We start from the raw sequence: 26,598 nt of genomic DNA, 5'->3' as shown, positions 1-26,598 counted from the left end.
ATTTTAAGCGTATTTCGGAATGTTTGTTTCATAAAAGTGATTTAAAGAGAGAAAGCTTATTTTATGTTTATCACTTACTATTAATAAAAGAGAAAATGTTTGTATCTTTTACTGCTTTACAAGCCAGACAGATAAAATTCTAAACAAAATGACTCAGAAGGATAAAAATGTATTACAAAAAGTGAATTTTTTTTTGAAATTTTATTATTAATTTTAATTAATTAAAAATTCAGTGTGATTTCGGCATTTTCCCACGATATCTGCTGAATGTATTATTGCGCAAAACTAATCGTTCAGCATTTTAAAATTAAACAAAATATCTTTTTAATAACACTGATTTAGTTAACATTTTTTCCCTGAATTTTGACGATTTATTAAAAATAATTTTTGCGTAATTCTATACTTTTCGATGTAGTAATGGAATTCAAATATTTCTCACTGTTTCCTCAATTTTTTAATCGCAAGATTTCCTGTACTTTCCAGAAAGCAAGATAAGAAAAACAAATCCAGCTTCTTATCCCCGCAGTTTACATAAGAAGTAAGAATGTGAAGTTACAGAACTGCAAAAGACAGCGTGCAATTAGAAGATAATTTTTCCGGACAGTTACACATTTATTAAAAGCATGACATGAATAGAAATCAATTCCATTAGGAATATTATGTACATGATAAACAGAACAGATTTAAGGTTTTTTTTAAACATCAAACCCTAATGTCAATTATAATTTGATGCTTAAAATATTTTGTTAAAGGAATTTTAAACATCAAGTTTAACCTAAGAGATGAAATTGACATTACGCATAATCATCTTTCCCAGTGGAGTAACTGGTCGCCAGTGGTGGCTACAAAGTAAATTATTTGTAAATTTTTAACCAGCGAAATCAAAGAATCCTTTAACGATGTAGTTAGCATTTTTTTTATCATTCGAAATTCAATATTTTTATTAGGGCATAATTATATTATATCGAATTTGCAAAAAATGTGATAATATTTCATATTTTATCCAATATATTTTTTTCTCACAGAATTGTCACATGTTATGGTGGAAGGAAATGTTTTAGAAATTTGTTTTGTGTTCTTTTGCGAAATAATGATTTTCAAAAAAATTGTTATTCCTCTTCATAACATAGCAAAGTTTGGTCAGATGACGTTACCCTTTGTGTCTAAACTATTTGAAATTACGTGAATTTATTGTACTTATTCCATAAAAATTTAGATTAAAAAAAGTTTAATTTAAAAAAATATTTGTTTACTTAATTGCAAAAGTTTTATAGTGTAATTATCTCTGACTTTTTTAGTATCTTGAGATATATTCTGTCTTCGTCGCAATAACAAATGGTTAGTACGAAATCAGAATTAATCATTTATTAAATGAGTAATTCATAATTAAGTTCTAGTGCATTGTTATCGAGATTATATTAATGTACAAAATTTCAAACTTCCAGTACAGAAGGGAGCAAATGACAAATCGATTCCAAAATCTCATCTTTGTAAACATACAATAAAATTGTACAAAAACAAAGGCTCATGTTATTTAATAATCTTGCTCTTTCACTTAACGTGATATATTTCAAATGTCGTTTAATGTGGGTATATTTAAAATATATCTCTTTGTTTCATTTTAATATATTTCAGATTTTTTACAATTTAATGTGGCTTTATTTATTATTTATATTTCATATTTTTAAATATAGAATTTTGCATTTGATATTTTATTTTATCTCAGATGTATTTTTTTTAGAATTTTGTCAATTGCTTATTTTTGATGATAATACAATTTTTTAAAGCATTTAGAAATTAGTTGTCAGTTAATTGATAGATTTTTATCGTATGATGATGGCACATGAAAGACATAATCTGATAAAAAAATTTTAGAAAAAAAAGTGCAATAAGATTTTATGATTTTGGATTAACGAATTTCGAAATATATTATAAGCTAAAAAGTATAACATAATAATTAAAATCATACTTTTATTAGATAGAAATTCCTCCTTTATCGAATATTTGAAAGTAGATCACAACAGAAAAATGTCAGACGCTGAAAATAATATTTTTATAAAAATTAAGTCAATAAATACTAACAAGATAAAAAATTCTTAAATAATGGTAATTTTTCTAGTTCCTTGTGCTTTTACAATTTTTATTTTACTTCTAAAGTTTTGATAAAAAAAAATCATTTTCTACTCTTTTGTTTTCAAATAAAAAGCAAGCCATTTAGTAAGTTTTTGTTTTTTATTTTTTTAATAATCTTATTTTCGTTTGCTTATTTTTTCCCCCTTGCGACTTCTTGAATAAATTAACTGTTAAATAAATGCTTTTCTAGCTTAAAGTGGTTTAATATTCTTGATTTCCAACTCTCTCATTTTAAAAATTTCATATTAATAAAATGCTGCAAAAACTTAATTATAATAAAGTGGAATTCAGATTCAGATAAAATTCTGCATCTTAGAATATAAGACGATTTGTTATGATTTTCTAATAATATTTCAAAGCAAAAATTATTATGTATAGGTTTATTAATTTATTTGGAATATTATTTAAATGTCTCACTCTGTTAAATTAAGAAGATTTTAATAACTCGACTTTTTTTTATCTCTTAAAAGAGATATGTTTGCAAATCTGTAAGTTTACATTTAAATGTTTATATTTTGAGTCCAAGAAATATATTAAAATTGCAAAATATGTTCAACTATTTTATCTTGTTTGATATTAAATTTCAAAATTTGCGACTAGAAATAAATGAAATAACTTTTTGTGTTTTTTTCTGTTAGAGATATGTTTATGAGTTTCTACGAGATGGATTTTTCGTGTTTGATAAATATTTTTGTGGTAAACTCATAGAGAAAAAAAATCGTCTGTTATTTTCAAATTCTTGTGTCGAGTAGAATGGGTTTATAAGAAAATAGGAATATAGAAGTTTGAAAGTGACTGTAAAAAAATTATAAAACTAAAAAAAAATCGCTAAAAATTAATTTGATTTTACGAATTTACAATAAAAAATTAACTGAATCAGGAAACAGATATATCAAATTGAAATAATCATAATTTTTAACGATGATTCATGCTATCAAATTTGCACATTACAAATCATGATGATGTCATTCAGAAAATGGAAGATAGATTTAGAGTTAATAAATTTATTTAATTTTTAATACGAATTTATTATAAAATATATATGAATTGATATATTTACGAATTTATAATAAAAAATTAACGAAACCAGAATAAGGATATATAAAAATTGAAATAATCAAAAACATTTTAATGATGAATCATGTAATAAAATTTGCACATTACGAATCATTCTGATGTCATCTAGAAAGAAGAATGTAGGTATAGATTTAATAAATTTATTGGTAGAATTCTTAAACCAACAAAGACTCAAATAGCATAATGTAATTATGTTCCAATCACTATTTTTACATATCATTGTTTTACATAGAAAAGCTCACATCGTTTTTTTCCCCTTCTACGATTTTTTTTTCACATTTAAATACATATATATTTCATCAATACAAAAAATTTCTATTGTAATATTTTAAATAAAGTTTAAAGTAATATATTTAAAAATATTATTTATATAGTTTTAAATATTATAGTTAATAATAAAAAAACTCATTTCTAAATACAGGAAATAATAATGCAGAATAAATTAGAATATTAATGATCTTAGAGACTTCAATTCATGTAGTGAATCAGCCGCATGCAGTACTGTTTTCAATTCCATATAAAAATCTAACTTGCCATAAAACTGCAAATAAAAGTTTAAAAAAATTATTTTGAATTCTTCATTTCAAATTAGAAAAAATAAATGATTTAGCAATTTTTTATCAATTAATGATCGAATCAATTATAAAACAGATAAGCAGTTTTATTTTGCATATCGATCCCATATTTGTAATTATTTCTGTAATTAGTAAATTAAGTATTATTTTTATTCATATTAACTTTAAAAAAAGATTTCGATAAATCATTTAGTTTAACATGAAATTATATGATAACAAAATTATGATTAGTTATAAAAAAAAGTAAAATTTTTAATTGATATTATTATATAATTCGTATGTAAGTAATATTTTTAAAATCGTCTTTTGTTTAAAAGGGAGGAATTATTGCCTCTATAAAAATTTAAGCTGAATTATTTTTTAAAAAAATAAAATTTTAAGTTAATACTAGGTTTACCAAGGGGTCATTTTGACCATTCCGAGAAAACATTTCGTTCATTTTCTTCAAGAAAATTATTGCCGTACTTTATGAAAATATTTTAATTAATTTTTGCTTGCATTTATACGACATATAATCGCAAATATTATCTTTTGCTTTTTTAGTTTCGGAGGAATGTATATAGTATACCTGGTTTTACCAAAGGGGTAATTTTGACCATTCGAATAAATATTTTTGAAAATGTATACATTTTTATTTAAATGTCTAACGGCTTGATAAGGACGTACATAGATATAGGTATAAATATAGAAATAAGCATAGTAAAATGTGTGTATATAAAAAGCAAGAAGCCGAGGCCAAAAGCCAGATAGAAGCCATTATAGGTTGTTATAAGAAGATTTGCTAGTCAATGTTTTGGCGGAAGATGATGGTAGATGAATTGATAGTCTTGAAGACCTAAATTAGAAAATAAACACTTTTTTTAGTAAATAAACACAGAAGGACTGCCTTTTCATTACCCACACTACAGCAAATATATTGAAGATATAAAAGTTTTTTCTACTTTAACTTCATAATAGATAGGTCAATTTACATTTTTCTAATTAAATACTGAAAGGGGTTCTTTTGACTTCTTTGGTGGAAATAGGTTTGTGCCAACTTATGGTAAACCAAATTTTAATACATTTTGAATATTATGTATATATAATATTAAATAAGCATGTTAAAACGTATTCAATATTCTGAAATTGTTTGAGTGGGATTGGATAGAGCTATTAGTTGTATAACATACAGCATAATTATGACGCTTTAAAGAATTTAAAAAAAGATAAGATATAGTAATTCGTTTTTCCATTATTCTTAGAATTTTATTTATATTTTCTTATAAAAAAATAGAAAATAAAAAAGCAAGATGGAATCATAAATTATCTGCTTGTCCCACTTATGACCGGAAAGCTCTTCCCAGCTCTTTCATATCCCGCAATCTGCCAGGTTCCTTCTGGTAAATATAAAGCAAACCCATTTCGGGTTTTACGATTAACATTTAAGGAAACGTCCGATTCGAAAATCCCCAAGCGTGAAAAGGTCTTTCAACTAAACGGAAAAGAATCCTAAGAACGCAACAATTGTTCTTAGGTCAACCCCTTACAACCCAAATACTTTCCCCTCCTATACAAATAAAACTTTTAATCGATTTTCTTCATCGAAGAGTAAGTATCTTAGTAAAAGACTAACAACGGAAAGGAAGTCATTTCTTCTGAAGATGCGATGTCCCTAAAGACTTAACCCCTGGTCAAACATGACTAATGAATCCGGGACTCAATAAACCGTAACAAATCCGATTATTATCAGACTTTTTGATCATCCACCTGCGAGCATTAACTAGGGATTACCTCCTGATAAGAGCCGAACAACAAGTAGTGAAAGAGAATACCAAATAGCACGCGCCGGAAGTTTTTCAATCATTAAGTATGGGTGGTCTTTGTTGGAAAGCAATTTGTTGATGTTATCGAACAAGACAAAGACATCGTGTGCTTTCAGATAATGCATGGTTTGATGGCAGTATCGTTTCAGCAAACGATTTGTTACCGTTTAGAGGTTGCCTTTCAATTGATATGGTCTTGTTGAGAATCGTGTGGCGATCTGAACAAACCGTTCGCGCGCTCGCTGAGTGGAAATTGATAATGTTATTTGTGTCTTGTTTGAAAAGGCTTTGTTTGTTAACTGCTGAAGGGCTTTCTCTTTTAAAAAGAAGAAGCTGATCATGATGTTTATCACGTTGTTAAGGAGTTTTCTTTTTATACATTTTATATTATTCAATGAGATGAAAATGATTACACATTAAAGCTTATTTACTTTTTCTTCTTTTTTTAGTATACGATTTATACGAAGAAGGAATTCTTTAATTAACGAACATTTCAATCTTGAGATTTTAATAAATCTCTATACTTTACGTTTTCTGAGTCCAGAAAAATCATTATTGGAAATTGATCGGTCTGAACGTGCTGTACTGCCTTCGGTCTGTATATGCACAAGATAACTAAAAAAAAGGCAATAATCCAGACAAATAAACGTTGGAATTTGTTTATAATACAAAAATTGTTTGTTTCTTCCCCATTTTGAAAATGTACGTGAACAAAAAATCTGTCTAATTGTAGATTGTATCAACTTTTCGAGCAAGGAAGGACTGCGTGTCTGTCTGCCTGTTAGAGTATATACATAAATGCGACTAAAAAAACAATAAACTTGGTAAATGAAATGTTTTACGCGATCTTGATTATGCAAAATTTTAGACTCAGCTTGTCAAAGAGAAGAAATCAAAGATATATTTAAAAACTAGCTGGAATAGTCTCCCCAAAACTTTCTCGCATACTCTCTAATATAAGTGTTATACCAGAGAACGCCTTACACAGCACTGGCGTGCAATAGTTACGAAATATTAACCTTTGGCGTGAAGTTGATAATGTTACTGAATCTATCGTGTCATCTTTGGCGAGATATTTGGCGATTAATCCCTGGCATGCGATAAATAACATCTGGAAATCGAATCTATATTTTAAATGCGCGTTTCCCAATCAATTGAAACACAAATTTGTGAAAAGCTACCCCTATATTTTCAAAATTTTATACCAAATTTAATATATCTAACTCATTACACCTTTTTGAATTATTGCGTTTATATGTTTCTGAAAGTACAGATGGACAGATAGTCAACCCTTCATTGGATTTGACTCAAAATTTAAAAGGTGTCTAAATTATAGATGCTAATTTTGTGTATTGAATCTTACCTATCTAATTCACTTCGTTTTGTTGTTATCGTATCAAATTATATTCAAACAACTCGGCTGACAGACTTCCTCTAAACGGATTTTGCTCAAAATTTTATAAACCAAATTTGGTGAAAAACCGTATATAAAATTTCATCCGCCTAGCACAAATGGCTTTTGAGTCATCTTTGTTACAGACAGACAGGCGGAAGTTTTTCAAAAATGTGTTTTCCGAACTCAGATAGGTCTAAAACGTGTTAGATTCGTCAAAATCTGGAGTTCGAATATTTTGGCGATTACTGGAATTTCTCTATGTACATGAGAAAGTAATAAATAAAAGAAAGCAGGTTTAAAGCAAAAATTATAAAGGCATGAAGCATAGAAATGAGTAATAGAAGAATACAAAGCCACTATAAATATCCCAGGAAACAGACATTAAAAAAAATTACCTAACATTCGTTCTTACAAATTATATTATAAATGTAATTGCAATTTAAATTACTTAGAAATTTCTGTAATTTAATTCATTTTAAGCATTTTTTTAAATTCACGGTTCTATCTTAATATAACTAAAAGTCATTGTATATATGCATGCATGCACATTCCTTATCATCTCCTAAGAGACAGAGAAGAATTCCGAGATGAGGAAAAAAAAATGTTGTCATCTTTTCGACGAGCGAAAATTAATTAAATATTTTATTAATTCAAAATTAATCAGAATTTTACCATTACTCTGAAATAACTTCATAACAAATAATCCCACAAGAAATAATTTTATACCCTCTTAAAATTCCAAGTCTTTTTATTGATATTCATTTTAATTTAACGGAATTTTCCCCCTTCAATTCTTATTGGGTTTTTTTTTCAAAATTTAATAATTAAAATTTTTAATCATGAATTCTGATTTTGAATATGGAATCTATTTCAAATTATATTCACAAATATTGAAGAATAAGAAAGGAATAAAAAAATAGTTTTAATTAAAAAAATATTAGACTTAATAGTATTAAGGAACTGTAATATAACGGGCGAATAATTATTTTAGTAGCAACGAACAATGCTGTTTATATCAGCTGTTATTTATGTAAATCAATTGTCCTCACTTAAACTAGATAATTTTAATTCATGATGCTTTTCTTTCCTGAGCAAACGATTGAAAATAAATGCATGAAAAATCGTTTGGCTTTTAATATACACGAAAATGGTTTGATCCTTATCTTTTGTTTACTTCCCAAAGGAAGTAAACTAAATTCCCTTGGGAAGTAGTTTAGGCATGTAGTTATGAAAACCCAGTATTCGTTTTGGGGCTTTTTTTTTTTTTTTTTTTGACTAATTGGCTCCAGATCTGAGTCCAGAGATTGACAAAAATAGGTTTAAAAGTTTGATAATCAAAGAATATTTGGAATTTAAAATGAAATGAAAATAAGGAAACTGACAAATTGAGATAAATGTTTAGAAAACACCTTTATTAGCTTACTAAAAAGTAAATCTTTTGAAAAATTTTTACGTGAAATATTCATTTTTTTAGTTTTTAATTTATGATTCGTTATTAGAAATTAATAACGAATCATTAACGGAATTTAACAATCTTTTTTTTTCTTAAATTCACTTCTAGATGGCGGCACGCGTACGTATCAAAATTCAATCAAATTAATCTATTAACTGATAATTAAGTTTAGGAAATGTAGAATAGAGTATTTAAAAGGCACAAAAGTAGAAAATTAGAAGAATCAAAACTATAGGAACTGAATGCAGTTCGATTTCAGAATTCTATATGGACAGTCGTGGAATAAATCCAAATAAATAAAAGTGTCGGTTAAGAAAAGCATTGATTATAATTTCTCAAGTATTATCTTATATGTACAAAAAGATACCAATACATAATTTACAATTAATATTTCCACTCAAAGAACGCATGTGAAAATAAAAATTTCCATCTTAAACATGAAAAGATAAATGCAATTAACGAGGATACACTAATAGGTCTCCTCAGATTTTTCTCGCATACTCTCTAATAAAGGTGTTAGAGCAGAGAACGCCTTGAATGGCATTGGTGTACAATAGTTACGAAATATTAACTTTTGGCGTGATTTGAGTATTTTTACTGACTTTATCGTATAATCTGTGGCATGGTATTAATGGTATCAGAAAATCAAATTTGTGTTTTAGAAACATTTTTGCCTACCGATTGAAGCAAAAATTTAACACAGAACTACAATTGTATTCTTAAAATCCCATACCAAATTTGATATATTTAAATAATTGCTTCTTTGAGTTATCGCGTTTAGTTATTTCTGAAAGTACATACCGATAGGCGGTCAATCCCCTTGTTGGATTTGGCTCAAAATTTGAAAAGTGTCTAGACTACAGATGTTAATTCTGTGTATCAAATTTTTTCTATCTAGCTCTCTTCGTTTTGCAGTTATAGTGTTAACTTTTGTATTTAATCGTATTAACTTTTGTATTTTATCGTATTAACTTTTGGATTTTATCGTGTTAACTTTTGGACTTTATCGTATTAACTTTTGGATTTTATCGTATTAACTTTTGGATTTTATCGTGTTAACTTTTGGACTTTATCGTATTAACTTTTGGATTTTATCGTATTAACTTTTGGATTTTATCGTGTTTAATTATGGATCATCTAAATGGATTTTGCTAAAGATTTGATAGAAATCTACGTATCTGATGTAAAGAACTTATACTAAATTTTATCCGTGTAGATCAAACCGTTTTTGACATCTTTATCACATACGGAAAGATGGACGGACATTTTCCAAAAATGTGTTTTCGACTTCAGGAGGTCAAAAAAGATGGATATTCGTCAAAATCTCGAGTCTGAAAATTTTGACGATTACTATACTTTCTCTATATTGCATATACGAGAAAATAAAGATTAATCCAATTTCAATACAATTTGGAACACCATATCAGACCATTAAAATCTGTATACTACCAATAGAAAACCTTGTTAGACATTAAAAGGAATTTTCCCTTGTTTCATTTTCAGGACAAAAGGAAATAAAAACTTTCTTTTACTACCGAAACCCGAGATATACTCCTGCTTTTCATTTTTACGAAAAGGAAATCTCACGGATCGATGACCATTTACCAGAAGCTTGCAGGAATGAATAACAACGTTGCATTTGGCAAAATCCATAAGCTCCTAATATATTGCGGTTTTCCTCGGAATGATGTTCTCCAAAATGACAAGTGGATTGACATTGTTTTAGGACGTCGCCATTCGAAATCGGGGAAGAAAATGCATGCGCTTTACAGTTCGCGATCGATGAAATGGAAGATGCGTTTTGCTCTGGAATGGAGTGTAGCTCGGTAGGAACTGCTCTGTTTTCGAATTTTTACAAATATGGGAAATACGGGTTTTTCTGTTTGGCTCCGAGAGAGTGTTTTGTCATATATTTTTATTTTTTTTTGCCATATATCAACTTTTTGATCTAATACTTCTTTATCTATGAAAATACTGTTCTAATCTAACTTACTAAAAGCTTAAATTAGTAAAGCTTTTCTTTTACAAAAAAACTATTTTAATATATTATTTTTTTTCTTTTCTCTTTCGTATGCGTAGTATTGAGAAAGTACAGCAATCTTCAAAAAATTCGAACTCGTGATTTTGACAAATTTCCATGTTTTCGAACTCCCTGAGTTCGGTAAATACATTTTTGGAAAATTCTCTCTGTCTGTGACAAAGATCACTCAAAACCGTTTTGAGCTAGACGGTTGAAATTTGGTATATGGCCTTTACACCATATTTTCTGATTTCAATCAATTTTTGAGTAAAATTTGTTCAGAGGAAATCCATCTGTTCTGCGGTTCGAATATAACTACGAAACGAAGAGAGCTAGACATATAAGATTAGGTACACAGACTTAATATCTATAGTGTAGATATTTATCAAAGTCTGAGACAAAACCAACAACAGATTGTCTGTTTGTCGGTCTACGTTTCCAGAAACATATTAATGCGATAACTCAAGAATGCATTAACTTAAGTATATCAAATTAGATAGAGGATTCTTTGACGACAAGTGCTGCTTTCTGTCAAATCTTTGTATCAATTAATTGAGAAAAACTTGTCTAAACCACAAATTCGTTTTGTAGACGCTGTTGAATGCATGTGCCCTGGATTTATCGCCAAAACACTCGCCAAGGATGACACAATAAATTCAGTAAAAATGCGAAATTCAAGCCGAAAGTTAATATTTCGTAACTATTGTAAGTCAATGTCATGTAACGGATTCTCTGGCATCTCACGTTTATTAATGTATGGAGAAATTTTTTTGAAAGAATCACTTCCGCTGGTTTTATTTTTATTCTTTCCAATTAAAATCTTCAGATCATTATAAGGCTTATGGCCTGTAACCTACAACTTAGTGGTCCAGAAATGAATCAAACATAAAAAGTTCATGTTTTAGTTTAAAATTCTAGGGAATTATTAAGATTAAAAGTTTTTAAAATACATGTTTTTATTTGTGCATTAAAGGTAGGAAATAGCATTTATTTTACCATCAAAATTCCAGAAATCAAGACACATTTCGAAGAAAGTGTGTAAAAATTTAGGTCAATGTGTGAATAAAATGTAAATAAAGATAACTAAATATCCTGTCCTCAAGAATACTATAAAATATTACAAATATTACTTAGAATATTTATATTCCAATTTAATTAAAGTAGAATATTAATTACATTCATAATATATCTAATATTTTTAATAAAAGTTTAACATTTCTTTTTTTAATTTCTCTTATATGAATTATAGAGAGAAAGTATTATAATCGTCAGAAAAATTCGTACTAGAGATTTTGACGAATCCCCACGTTTTAGATCACTCTGGGTTCAAAAAACACATTTTTGGAAAATGTCCGTCTGTCTTAATATCTCTTACAAAGATAACCAAAAAACGATTTGAGCTAGAAGGATGAAATTTGGTATATGGTCATTGCACTAAATTTGGAGATTTATATCAAATTTTGAGCAAAATCCATTGAGAGGAAATCTGTCTGCCAAATAGTTCGAATAAAAGTTAACATAATAACCGCATAACGAAAAAAAACAAGATTGATAAAATTAGGTATACAAATTTAACATCTATAATGTAAACACTTATCAAATTTGGAAACAAATCCAAAAAGGGGTTGATTGTCTGTCGGCATGTAATTTCAGAAATATTTAAATGCAATAACTTATAAACACTAAGACTTAAATATATCAAATTTGGTATGATCTGGTGAGATTTATTGACTACAAGTGTAATTTTTTGTCAAGGTTTTATTTCAGTCGCTTGGGAGTGTTAAATTCTAGCCATAGATTAATATTTCGTAATTATTGTAAGTCAATTCTATGCAAGGCGTTCGCTGGGATAACGCCCTTATTAGAGAATACGTGAGAAAGTTTTGGGGAGACAACACAACTCTATCTGATGCTATGATATTCGTTGTGAGTTTATTTCTATATAATATTGTTTCCATTACCTCCGTATTTCATGAATTTTTATTTGGACTCCAGATATTTCAGGAATAATTTACTTTCAACATTTTAATGCATTTATAATAAGTATGATTCTTCTAAAAAATGTATTCTTTTTTATTATTTATCACTTTTTTGATTAGAATATATATCATAAGTCATTTTCGTAATTATAATAGAATATTGTTTCCAGTTCTTTTCACAAATGAATTACCAGACTATGCTTCTCATTTGAAATAAAAATTAAATTATAAATATGCAACTAACTGAAAATTCTCAAAATATAAAAAAATATTATAATTTCATCTTGAGCGCACATCTGTAGTAAATTCCAACCCTTTGGAAGTTGAGGAAACTCGATAACAAAATTGCATCATTAAAATCATAAAATAACCTCAGTTAAATAAAAGAATGTCATAAAAAATCTATATTATTTGTTTTGTGCATTTTCTTCAGAAATTATTGTGTTATAAATTCTTTTAAATAAAAATCTGTTTTATATGCCTAAATACATTTTTTTTAATTTCATTATTATGATATTGCCTTCCTTTTTAATCTAAAAAAATCATTAATATGCGTCTGTTTTTGTTGAACTCTAGCAATGGAAGTTAGCTTTTTATGGGTTATCTCGGAATAAAAATTGCATCAAAATCAGCAATATCTTCAATAACGTGTTGAGGACTAAAGAAGGTAGATTTTATTGCAATTAGACTTGTGACATGAAATATAAAAGAAGAAACGTCGGAATTATAAAGAAAAATCAAAATAAATTATCCAAAACAATCAAAATTGTCATTTAGAACTTACAATCTTTATAAGAATTTAAATATCTTAATTTTAATGAAAAAAATGAAAGAAATAATAAACTTAAAAAATGACGCATTGGCATAGTTTTTCTACAGATGGAACAACCTTTCATTTTAAGCTCTGTTTAAATTAGAATAACACTTTCGCAGATAAAACAAAAAAAAAGTATTGGTAACGAAGACAATAAATATCCAGATTGCAAGCATTTCTTGTGATTTTTTCCCTTCTCAATATATCATTTTCGGTATTAAAGACTTTATTTCATAATTTATACAATTCTGTCAGATTGCTTTTCTTGAAATTTCAGCATAAAAACGAAATGTAAGCAGATTTGAGAGGGGAAAAAAAGGCTATTCTTTTAAAACAGAAAAAAATAACTCCCCCCCCCCCCGAGAATGAAAATATGTTTTTTTTTTTTTTTTTACATAATTGTTACAAGATTAAAAGTCGCTTAATGTCTCTGAAAGTGAACTTTTTGTTTTAAAGGTGAAAAAATAATATAATATTTAAGAAAGAGTAAGCTTACTAAAAGAAATGCATCCATTAAAACATCAAATAAAACGAATGCATTCTTAGACAAAAAATAGAGAGAGAAAGAGGACAGAAAATAGAAAAGGAACTATATTAAGTATAATTTATCTTGCAGTAAATTATTTGAATAATGCACGAAAACAAAAGATATTTTGTAGCTAAAATTTCAGATTGTTGCCCTTTACTACGAAAAAAACAAATTCCTTTCTTTATTTTTCATATACTATCAAGCCTAAGCGATTCCAACGCCATCTGTTTTCTTCATAATTAATTATACTTTAAAAATATTTGTCTAATGTTTCTTAAATAATCTAATGTTATTTGTCTTAAAACTCTTATATCCTTATATATAGAATAGATATATTTGTTCTTATTTTGTAATTTTTAGAATTTTATTAATGAAAATTGGTATTTTATCCTATGTTTATATTTAGGAGGATGCAAAAGATTTCCTATTTAGACAATCAATTTGTCTTTTTTTTTTTATCGTTCTGATGTATTTTGTAAAAAAATATTTGTATATTATTTGAACTAATTAAATGCTGTAAATTTAAAGATAAAATCTTGTAATTAGAAAACAATGCTTTTCACATTGTCTAAACTTGCATGACTTTTAGAATCTTTGTTATTCTTCTGAAATTTTACGAAGAAAGAAACTTAGCATCATATTCTTTATAAAGATAGGAAATCGTTCAGAATGACTTTCAAAATTCAAATTCTTAGTGAATTTGCCGTAAGAAATTTTAGAAAAATAACATAATAGATTTTTATTTTTTGTAAAGATTCATCTATTTCTTCCGATATCGTTTCACGGCTCTTTTAGTTATTTTTGTTTTTTCAAATTGCAAGTTACTTGCCAGAATATTTTCCATTTTTATACAATTTTTGATAATGAATTATAATATTTCTAAAAAAGATCCGAATTTAACAATGCTGAAATTAAAATTAGAAATAACAATTGGAATTTAAGAATGAGAAATATTGTTGTTGTTTTTTTCCTTCACTGAATTCTAGAATAGAGTCAATTGATATAACGTTACGGTCACGTGATATATAAACTCTTTTTTTTTTTTTTCTGAAAAATGCAGAATGAATTTTCGCATCAAATTGGCATGAAGTGTTTGACGTATATTATGTGAGCTGAAATTGATTTAATTTACAATTTGAAAATAAATGGCATCATTTACAATTTGAAACAAATAAGAATTGGGGAAAAACGTAAAATCAAGTTTTTATATAGAGGAATGGCTTCATTACATTTGGAAGATGCATAATGAGAAACTGTCAAACTTTGTTTAACAAGCAAAGTATAATGCAAAAAGTAACTCAATTAACGAGCGATGTTTCGCAAAACGAGTGGAAAGGAGACATCATGACGCCACTTAATGTACTGTCTTTTACCATTCGTTGTTGAGCGTTTGTTTAATGAAAACATTTATATCTGCAAAGAAGAAGTGTTGGTAGGTTATCGTTGTCGAACGCGACTCCCAGTAACCTAGCATCTATGGAGCCTTAATCGACGAGATTTTGTCTCTGCCCAAGATTATGGAACGAGAAGTAGATAGCAAAATCATCGGTGAACTGGTGATAGAATACAACTATAACTATTGAAGAGCTTATGTATCTGCATTCTGCGTCACAGCGAAAAGCTGCGGAGGAGGTTTGGTCAAGAGGGGAAGAAAAAATAGATGAAACCTTCCAGTAAAATAAGGAAGATGCTGAAAACATAATAAATAATTGCATTGTATCTTAAAAAGCATCATACTGACAATGCAGTAACTATCGTGTTTAAATTCATTGAATGATTATGATGTGCCTTATTATTGCCAAATTTCGAAGTGTGCCCAGATACAAATGTCTTTAGATAACTTTCGTATTTAAAAAAATGCACGCATTATAAGCAATAAGTTAAATTATTAAATTTTTTTTGAATATTTCGTTTTAAAATGGAACGCATTATCGTAATTTACAAGGATTCTTTTAGAAAATATTGTTATAACGAGTTATATTGTTAATATATAACGAGTATTTTGCTTTACAAGCACAATTCATGAAAGAAATATCACGATAAGCGATGTATATATATATCATATTATCACATATAGTAATATGTGAATTGGACACTGTCATTTAAAATTAATTGTTTAAAATACATTTCTTAGTTAAACATTCATATAGTTCATAACATTTTTTCATTATCTTAACTACCTAATTAAGATTCATCTAATCAAAAAATCAAACAAAATTAATTAATCCTTGATTATTTTGCACAAGAAGTTTATTTTTTAGATCTAGAGTTAGTTTATTCAAGTAATCAAGTAACTTTCAGACATGCATTAAAAATAAAATATTTACTACAGAAAAGAGAGTAATAAACATAGCTATAACATTCTTTACAAATTCCTTAGTTCCATTTAGAAAACATCTACACTCAAACCCTGCAAGTGGTTTAAATATTATATGAGGCTTCCAGCATTAAATGACAGACATAAATGGCGCAATGGTTAACGAAACACTGGATAATGACATACTGTTTCTGTGCGCTAAGAAAAATATTTCGTTTTTAGGCTTAACCATCTGATTTATTTATGCGTTAGTGCCGAGAAAGGAAACGCATGACATTTTGGCTTCATTAACGTGCCAAGACGAATAAGGCCCATGGTACTAAGACTGACGTCAAAGGAGGCACGCGGATGCTTTGTGACTTTTTTTAAATGACAAGAATATATTTCCTAATTTAGCAGCATTATATAGTTCTCGAATAATGGAGATGACGGCCTATAGGATTGTCTTATAAATTGAGTAAGCATAAATATTTCCATTCTTTATGAGAAGCTATGAAAAATAGCATTTAGGAATGAATGAAATCTATATTCTTATGCAATGCAGGTGCCCTGGCTTAGAGGTTCTTGGGTTCGAGTCCCGACTCGAGCATGGTTGTTCTTCTTCTGTGTTCTGTTTGTGAGGTGTGTCAGTGTGTCCCCCGTAATAAGGGGTTGTGCAAGCGAATATGACGCATGAAGTAGCTAAGATGCACTCTTGGCCCTAGCTGGCGCTGCTGGAAAATCAAGAGCCGCTCATTCGGCTGAAATCGCTGACAGATAACTGCCAGCGGGCTTGTAAAGTGCCATAAGTCACAACACATTTTTATGGAATTGTTAGCACTCTTTTAGGACATGATAATGCGCTCTTCACGATTTTGTTCGATGTTCTAATAATCGTTCAGTATCGTGAAGATACCGAAACAACGTTGTTCAGCATTTTGTGCTAATTGGATATTATATTTTGACCAAAATAATGAATATTTTTTTACAATACGGTATCTCAACATGACTCAAAATAAATAACTGAAGGAATTTTAAAGAAATTTTTGGAAGTAGAAAATAAATAAGGTAATAAGCAGGTAATAAATATATTTAATAAAATTGCCAAAATTGAAAAAAAAATTGGAGGCAGTTAAATTGGTATCATTAGAATGAAATATTTTAACTTTAAAATAAAATAGTAATACATTTTGTACAACAGTATATAGTCAGATATCAAGGAAAAAAAAAACTTGGGACGTGTTATCTTTATAAATTTTTTATATTTTAAAAATTATTTTTAATTATATTTATTTTAATTATATTAATTATATTTATTATAAATTATTTTTATTTTTTATCCATTGCAATTATTATTGCAGCAATTGTATGAACACAAGATTGATCTAACTGCAATATAAGAAACCTCTTACAAGTAGGAAAAGGGATAGACCCAAAATGATATGGATGGAGTCAGTGGAGACAGACTTCTTGGCTATCCAGGAAAGAAACTGGTGCAGCACAAGAGTCAAAAATAGAATGCGATGGAACAGAACTCAGAGGAAGGCACTGACACACCCTGGGCTGTCTAGCCAAATATGATAATGATGATGATCATAGAAAAAAATCCAGGATCTCAATTAATATTTTAATAGCTTAAAATTTGTAAGAAAAAAAAACCATGCTAGTAAAGGGTGTCCCAAAATAAACGCAAGATTTGAATTTGCTACTAATCGTGCAGTAAAGTGTTGGTAATCCTATAAAAAAAACAATTTTGCAGCTGATAGTTTAGAATTAGTAATAATGGAGCATTACATAATAGAACAACGTGTTGACGGAAGATTTGAATTAAATAAATAATGCAGTTTTATTCCTTTTAATTAATCTATTTTATTAAATCGTGAATTGCACAGGATAGGGTTATGCATAGAAGAACACAAAGGGCAAAGAGCCTACACGGCTTTTCTGGCGCGTGCGCACTCTTTTGTTGAAATTTTCTATGACCATTTTGCATAAATGTGGCTGAATTTCGTTGATGTAGCGTCAATTTTCTTCAATGCACGCGTACTTGTGAGCTTGTTGACATAGACGTTTGATTTTAGAATAAATAAAAATCTATCCAATCTATCCTATAAAAAGAAATCCAATGGTGTTAAATCACACGATCTAAGAGAGAGGGGACAATTCTTAAATTTTCGCACCGTGGCCGCCAGATTTCCATTATTTTTTTAAATATTGTTCAGCAATGAAAACATGTTGTTCTATCGTGTTAACGCTCCATTTTTTAATAACCCTAAACCATCAGCTGTCAAATGCTTTTTTAATAAGGTTGCCAACACATTACTGCACGATTAGTAGCAAATTCAAATCTTTCGTTAATTTTGGGACATTTTTTATATTAGATCAAATGGTCTTATAGAATGCCAACAGACACTGAGACAGATTCTCCTTTTTTATTGTTAGAAATGCAAATGTATTCATTTCATTTTACTTTTCGATTCATTATCAGTGCTTAGTTTTAAGCTCTAACTTTTGCGTAAAGTAATTTACCAAGATCTGGCATGAAAAATTGTCTTGCTAATGTTTTAAAATAAGCATTTCAAATAAAATAATTGAATAAAATAAACAACTATTTTTTTAATGAACTGATATTAAATATTTCAATTATTTTCTTCTTTTACTTCAGAATATAAATTCTTTGAAGATAATTATCGACGCATTACGGAAATGTGAAATTGTATGAAATTGCAATAAAATTTAAAATTACTTTTAAATTAGAAAAACACCAACAATTTCATTTCATTCACATTATTTGTTCGATAGAACGAGATCTCGAATATTTTCTGTTTGCATGTGCATCTTATATAAAAAAACATTGTCTAAAGAAAATATTTCCAATTTAATAAATAAAATTTATCAATCAAATCCATATTATGTTTATAATAATAAATCATTATAAATAAATAGCAAAAAAAATCGAGTTCTTCGAGTTATTGTTTTGTTCTGGATATAATTTCATCTTTTATTTTTTTACAAACACTAAGGAGAAAAAGGAAAATTGCAGCGAATAATTTCTTGTTTTATAGTAATAAACTGTGTGACAATATTTTTTTTTAATTAAAAGAAATATTTTTCAAAACATATTGGATTTTATTAGATTTTCTGTTGTTCCAAAATATTCTTCTCACAAAATGTAAGTTTTGATTATAAATTTCTCATATCTATAAAGCGACGTCGTCAAATGACAAGAAATTTAATTAAATGATTCTTATATTAACAATGCAGTTTATAAAAATCTTCTACTAAAAAATCCATTTGATGAATTTTAAAAAGTTTTTTTAACAGCGATTTCATGAAAGGAAAGATTTTAGTTAATTTTGCAAAGAATGACAATAGTACTTACATATATATTTACAATTATATGGAAATATTAAAGTTATTCTTTTTATAGCCGTTTAAAAGAAGTATTATTAATATTTAGATAGATTTACTAATGTATTACTTTAAAGCATTTTACAAATCATTTTTGTATTTTTTACTCATTCCATCGTATTTTTCTATATGTTGTCATAGTGCATATTTGAAATAAAATAATAAAATGAATGTACGATGAAATGTGTAACAGGCTTCATGATGGATAATGATGTTTTATTTCACAAGATAGCATGAAAACACTGGTAGCAAAATACAACCGAAGCTTACATAGCAGTTGCAAAGATCAATAACACACAAGTAATAATTCATTATTAAACAATCATAACAGCACAAAGCTCTCAAAAAGAACTTGTTGGAGGTTATCATTCCAAACAGAGAATCAGCCTCATTACTTTCGTGCATACATCTATGCTTTTATAGCTTCCAGGACAAGGCATAGAATATTGAAAACGATGAAACTATAGTACTTGAGTCCTGAAAGATATCGTCAACATTCTCGTGCGCTCGAAAACCTTTGTTTTCGTTTCTAAATTCGCCAAATTCATTTCTAAATTATTAAATGGTCACCAAGTTTGTCTATAAGCCCGAGCGTTATTGACTCCGTATCCTTTCGACATTCGTTAGAGCTACCTACAGAGTTTAATCGTCCTTATTAATATACTCTCCTTATAGGTGAATTCAAAGACAATAAATTTGTGCCTATATGATCAAGAGAAGCGAATTCGGATTGTAATTATGTAAGGAGACAAAACACTAAGCTTCCATATTGTGTGCAATTTTTTTTCTCTTCCATTCATTGTTTATAAGAATCTTATTTCCATTTGTAATAGATGAAATGGTTTTGAATAACTCTGTGTTATCTCCTTAAATATATATGTTCCAAATAAATACATTAACTACTTATTGCAAAAAACATTTTAAAATCAATGTATTCACTTTGCTCGCTATACATTTTAGATACGCGTTGTTTTTTTTTATATATTAACTTTATCTAAATCTATAAAATTGCAGGGATAAAATTTTTAACCGAAAGAAAATTTTCATTTCTATTATTTCAGAAATGTAATCAAAATCCCAAACTCTAGTTCCCATGGATACAGAGACATATTTGTATTGTTGTCAAGATTCTATAGAATTGGCCAATAGGAGTTTATTTTGAAGTTAATTTTCTACTACATGTGGTTAACCTAATAGATCAGAATAAGAAAAATATTCTAAATTTTTAAAAGATTTGCTAAAACGGAAGATTCAATGATAAAAATATATAGCGAAATTCGAAAATTTAAGCAAAATTAAACATGTTGTTTATTTATACAAAATAATTTTATTTACCTCATTTTCAGTTTTACTAATAGTTTAATCTAGTTCCAATAAGAACCATTTTTATTATCAATTTGATGGTAAAATGTTATACCACTTTAAAAAATTATTTTTACTTGTTTACTTACGAGTGGAAATGATGTATAATCGTTTAATTTTTTTTACTTTATTTTTTTAATTTAATTTTCTTGTTTGAAGAAACGATATTTAATTATTTTTCATTATAAGGAATTTTTTTTATTATTATTCGTTAGCATAATAATTAAAAATAAAAATTAATTAAATTGCGCGTTTTTTCAAATTCTCTTTGATGGTTCGCTTTTAGTGAATTTGAAGATCGAAACAGTCTTAAAATTCAAGGGATTTTCCAATTTTTGAAGCTAAGGAATTTTCTATCCTGTAGGATTCAAAATTCTGATTCAATCTGGTAGAATTCATATTCTTTGTTTCACGAATAACAATTCCTTTTCCCATTTCCAGTCATCATAGCCGAACGAATTCCTGTCAACCGCGCAAACGATTTTGAACGATCAAAAACTAGTTCGAATTTCCAAACGAAAACTCTGCAACCGATTAAATATCTGCGTTTCATTCACAGCTGCCGTCCACAAGAATTTGTTGAGAATTTTTACTACTGAGTTCATAGATTTATTTTTGGTGGCTCAGACGAAAATATATATGATTTGCTTGAATGAAATTCGTTGTTCTGATACAGAAATACAAGTTTTTTTTTCAAGAATGCGAATATTCCGATGAAGTTTACAAAGTTTTAAAACGTTAAATGAGTTCCTGTTTTTGGCAACAAGAAATTTAAATTTGGAGTATATTGTCTTTGAAAATTAATAATTTCAGCCTTTTGGTAAGTTAACATTTTAATTCTTCAATGCTCATTTGTTTATACTTTTTCAATGAAATTAAATGTTTTTTTTTTCATAAAATTAAGCTTGCATGCATTATGTGATAAATAAAGAATGTAAAATTATTAGCTTTAATTAGATATTAAATTTGTCGTTTTTGGAAAATGTTAAGTAGAATACCTCTCCGATAATTTAAATATAGCAATTGTTGCGATGCAAAACTTATGGAAGCACTCACTCTTATATACATTATGGTACTAAAGTTTAATTAAAATTCTAAAGAAAACAATTGAAAGTTTTCTATTTTAGTTATTTTATCCAAAATATTCATTCATTAATAGATCACTTATGGACGAAGTAATTTCATGTGTAAAATGAACGCGAACGGCTCATAAGTCAATGATTTGTAAGCAAACAACACCCATCAAATAACTATAAAAAATTCTAGTATTTCCAAACAAATTAACAATTATTCAATACTTTCTCTCCTTTAAAGTATTTGAAAAATAAACACAAGTTAATGATAAATCTATCGTAATAATCGTCTAAATCTGCTTCAGAAAAAAAACTCTGATATTTAAATAATAACATTTATATATAAGAACGTCCTTAATTTATAACTTTTATTATTTAAAAGTGATTTTTAGTGAAAATGATTTCAGTTCATAAATGTATAGTTTACAATGCTAAAAATAGACTAAAACCTATTTTTTTTACTTAGATTAGGGCTTCTTAAAATTCTGTACCGACCCAAGATGGCGATTATTAAAAACTAGTAATAACTGTTTCTGTCATATTGTTTAATATTAGTATTCAAAAGAAATTTTATCAACGCGTGAGATATTTGATTTTATAATCTATCTATCTATCTATATACATATATGATTAATTTCGCCACTAATTTCATGTGCTGAGGAGTTCAAATTATGCAAAATTTGATCAACAAATAATTCAGGTAATGAATTCGCCATAAAAATTATTACAAATTGGGAAAAAGATTTGATAAACAATAAAAATAGACATAGTGATTTCATAATAAATCTTATTTTTTCAAAGACTTCATAGTCTCAAATCATACGTAGTGAGATTAGATCAAAGAGATACCTCGTATCTTATATGGAAATTTATCGAAACAATTGTTGAACAATATTATAAGTGTGGAGAATGCACTGACATTAGCTCTAATAACAAAAATCTTGCCAATCTACGTATATAAAATACTAATGTACATGATACAGAAATCCCTTTCATTACTTATTACAGGAAAGCAACACTCAAATGTAAGTATATCTATATACCAAAGTTTTACACTGTTTTATTTAGCACTTTTACAACTGCACATTTCACCACTAATTAAATAAATTTATCTTATTACGAATGCTGTTCGCCATGTTACACATTTAATTCAGCCAAACATGTAAAACAATTCAAGAAGTAAGCATTAAACAGAAAGTTTTATCGAGAGTGAAAATAGACTTAACTATCAGTGGATGGATACTCGGTATGATTTACGACCATATCTTTAAACACTATTAATTTCAGCAAAAGATTTTCAAACAATTATTTCTTTAAAGATATCGATTTCATTTCTATACAGTTTTTTTCCCTTTACTTTTAATAAAATCTTTAAGTTTAATTTGCAATGCTATGATGATGTTAACGTTATGAAGTTTAAACTCATCCATCAAAATATTCAACCGCGTGCTTTTGACCCTTTTAAAATAAAGATTAAAAAATACATTTTATGGGCATTGATTTCGAAATAGGAATTTTACTTCCGCTTATATTTCATAATATATACACTTTTAATTTATGCCTACAATAATTTGTTGGAGATCATTCAATTAAATTTATATATTTAAATCGTATCAAACAAAATGAAATTTATAAAGATACATTCCATATTAATCGCTTAATAGCTTTAAACGTCAATATTCTGGACGATCAAGCTGGTCGCCAAAGGCGGCTAGTATATCATAATGCCATTTCTCAAAGACGGGACTAGCTAAAATTTTTATAGAATTCGGTTCTTTAAAACAGCAAAGACCAAATAATTTTTAAAATTTTTTTCAAATTTTTCACTTTTTTTCATTTTTCAACTTGTTTTAATTCTTGCTAATACGCAAAGGTAAATTATTGGCATTTTTGCAAAATTCGTCCAGTACAAATCCATCTATAGGCGAAATTTTGTAGCATTTTTATTTAACATATGGGGATCACATCCTCAGAAAGATTTGTTATTCAATTTTTGTGCCCTTTAGATTAATATTACTTTCTCCACAACATTTTGAATAGAAAAAGTTTAATTTGTGAAACCTTGTATTTGATTAAATTTTTTCTTTGGTAATATATTTTGAGTTTGCATTTGGTTGCATAATAATTTTACAGCTGAAATTGGTTAGAAATCATGTTCTAGATTTAAGTAATAGAAAATGTTCAAGAAATATATACATAAAGGTTCTAGAAAATATTTTTAGAAACCATGTTCTAAATCGAAAGGAAGAAAATTCGCCTCCATAAATATTGCATTAGGTTGCATAATAATTTTACAGTAGAAATAAATTAGAAATCATGTTGTAGATTTAAGAAATACAAAAATATTAACGGAAATGTTCTAGAAATTGTTCATGAAATTATGTTCTAGATCGAAAGAAAAAGAACAAAAAAATCGCCTTTCATAAATATTATTCCAAAACTATTTACATTAGAATCTTTTTGTCCCGCGAAAAAAAGTGACAAAACTGATGAAAATAAAGCACACCTGCCTTATCTCCAGTCACAGCTTTGTTTGGCTTCATGTTTGAAGAGAGCAAATTAGAATGACGAACGTAACGGAATTCAAATTAACTTCGAAATAGAGATAGAACACCATCCCGCAGGCAGACGCTATTTATTTTCGTTTCTTCGAATGGAAGACTGTGCGTTTTGTATGATAGATGGTAAAATAAATAATAAATTGTATGTGAAACATGCGTGAGCATTTATTTAACTTTTGACATTTGTTGCAAACACATTTATGCTACTGAAACGGATGTTTCACATTCTTACAAAACTAGAAGAAAATGCAAAATACATAAAATCCATGCTTTCTATGTTTTGTTTTATATGTATCGGATATTTCATTTTTTTTATCTCCCAAATCTATATAGAATAAAGAGATATGGCCTTTCTTTTTTTCCCTCAAATGTAAAATATATATTGAGAACGTATTGAGGTAATTTAGACAATTTAGACCTTTCTTATCAAAAAAAAAAACACATTTGATGCTAGATACATCCACGTTTTTGTCTTGCATTCAAATGTGAGACTACAACTGCACATCTTAAATAGATGAAGTTTATAAAGACAAACCTTAAGAAGTAAAGACAATTTTAGACATTTTTAGAGTAATTATAAAATCTATTATTAGATTAATTATAAAATCTATTATTAGATTAATTATAAAATCTATTATTAGATTAATTATAAAATCTATTATTAGATTAATTATAAGTCTATGATAGAGTATGTAATATTTGATTGCAACACACATAAACACAACTATTTTTTGCCACGTTTAAAGTAAAGTGCACTATAAAGTCGTCTTAAGAATTCTTTTAATTTTTAGACGCTTTAATGGATTAATTGATGTGACACAATTTGAAATTTTGCACATTTGTGTGTTTTTGGTGGCAACACATTGTTTTACTGATTTCAGTTATTAAATTTCCGTTAATCGATTCATTTAATTAATGTTTTTCTGTATGGTGGCACTACATATTAATTAATTCGTGTAAAAATCGATTCTAAGATTTCATTCATTTGTAATTATGAATCAAAGACTAAAAAGAATAAAGAATTATTCTTTTAAATAAAGAATTCTTGTAAATACAGAATTTATAAAAAAAAGTGCTTATGAAAAGTAAACAATGTTGCATTCTTGTTCATTAAAATCATTTAAGAATAAAATTTATTTTATAATTTTTTCCTGAAAATCTTGATATATTAAATTTTTTCCTAATGTTTTTTCTTATATTATATTTCTATTGCCATGTAATTTCCTATGACAGCAATTTGTACACATGATTATTTTATTTAGTTATATTTTATCAAAAAAAATTCTTAAATATGAAATATTGTAAAAACTTGGAAGTGTTGCTTTTTATTCATCAAATATTGCTTATGTGAGTGTTATTTGTTTCTTATGGCACTTGCCACTGACAAGCCCGCTGTTACGAAGACAGCGATTTAAGCCTGAGGGGGACGACTCTTATTTTTTATAGCAGCGCCAACTAGGGCCAAGAGTACGACTTTGCCACTCACGCATCATTCATTCGCTTGCACAACCCCTTTTTACAGGAGGGCACATTCACACATCTCACAGATAGAACAACAGAAGAACAACCATGCCCAAACCGGGACTCGAACCCGGGACGCCCAGATCACGGGGAAGACGCGCTACCCCTATGCCAGGACGCCGGCGAGTGCTATTTGTAGTATTATTTATCCATTTTGACAAACCATTTAGAATCTAATAAATTTCTTTGAACAAAATTTAGTCCAGTTTAAATAATTTGATTTTTGAAACAGCAGATTACCTGAAAAAATAGTTAAATCTCTATTAATAATGAAGGTGAACTGTGTTTGTATTTGTATGGATATTAGGACTCAACTGATCAGAGTGTTTGTACTAGAATTACCAAGTTTGTCGCAAATGTATATTGAAGATTGGTAACGTGCACTTTGGCTGATTGTTTCGACTTTTTATTTAAAATTTTATTTCATTAAAAATTAAGGGAAGTTTTGGCATTTTCTCCTGATACTTTCCAAAATTATCACAACACAAAAATAAATTTCATACCGTTTAAATTTTTTTTAATTTCTTTTCAATGAGGCTAATTTAATAGTTGTGCAGATTTTTTTTTAATTTTAATTTTTATTATTTTTGAAAAAT

General features: G+C 27.7%; 1 protein-coding gene across 2 annotated transcripts in view; it reads right to left on the bottom strand.

Annotated features, from left to right (window-relative positions):
- The window catches only part of LOC129972371 (uncharacterized), a 117,984-nt gene that overhangs the window by 46,407 nt on the left and 44,979 nt on the right, over positions 1 to 26,598 (bottom strand). Inside the window, exon 1 of one of the 2 annotated variants that reach the window (XM_056086492.1) lies at positions 1,970 to 2,033. The exons of the other annotated variant lie outside the window; for it this stretch is intronic. The gene's annotated coding sequence lies outside the window, so the exon portion shown is untranslated. Of the gene's footprint in view, positions 1 to 1,969; positions 2,034 to 26,598 lie in introns of those variants that run through there. 2 annotated transcript variants of the gene reach the window in all.

The sequence above is a fragment of the Argiope bruennichi genome, chromosome 6, assembly GCF_947563725.1.
Source record: "Argiope bruennichi chromosome 6, qqArgBrue1.1, whole genome shotgun sequence".
Classification (NCBI taxonomy): domain Eukaryota; kingdom Metazoa; phylum Arthropoda; class Arachnida; order Araneae; family Araneidae; genus Argiope; species Argiope bruennichi.
Note: the sequence above shows the minus strand (reverse complement) of the source record. Positions and strands in the feature narration are given on the sequence as shown.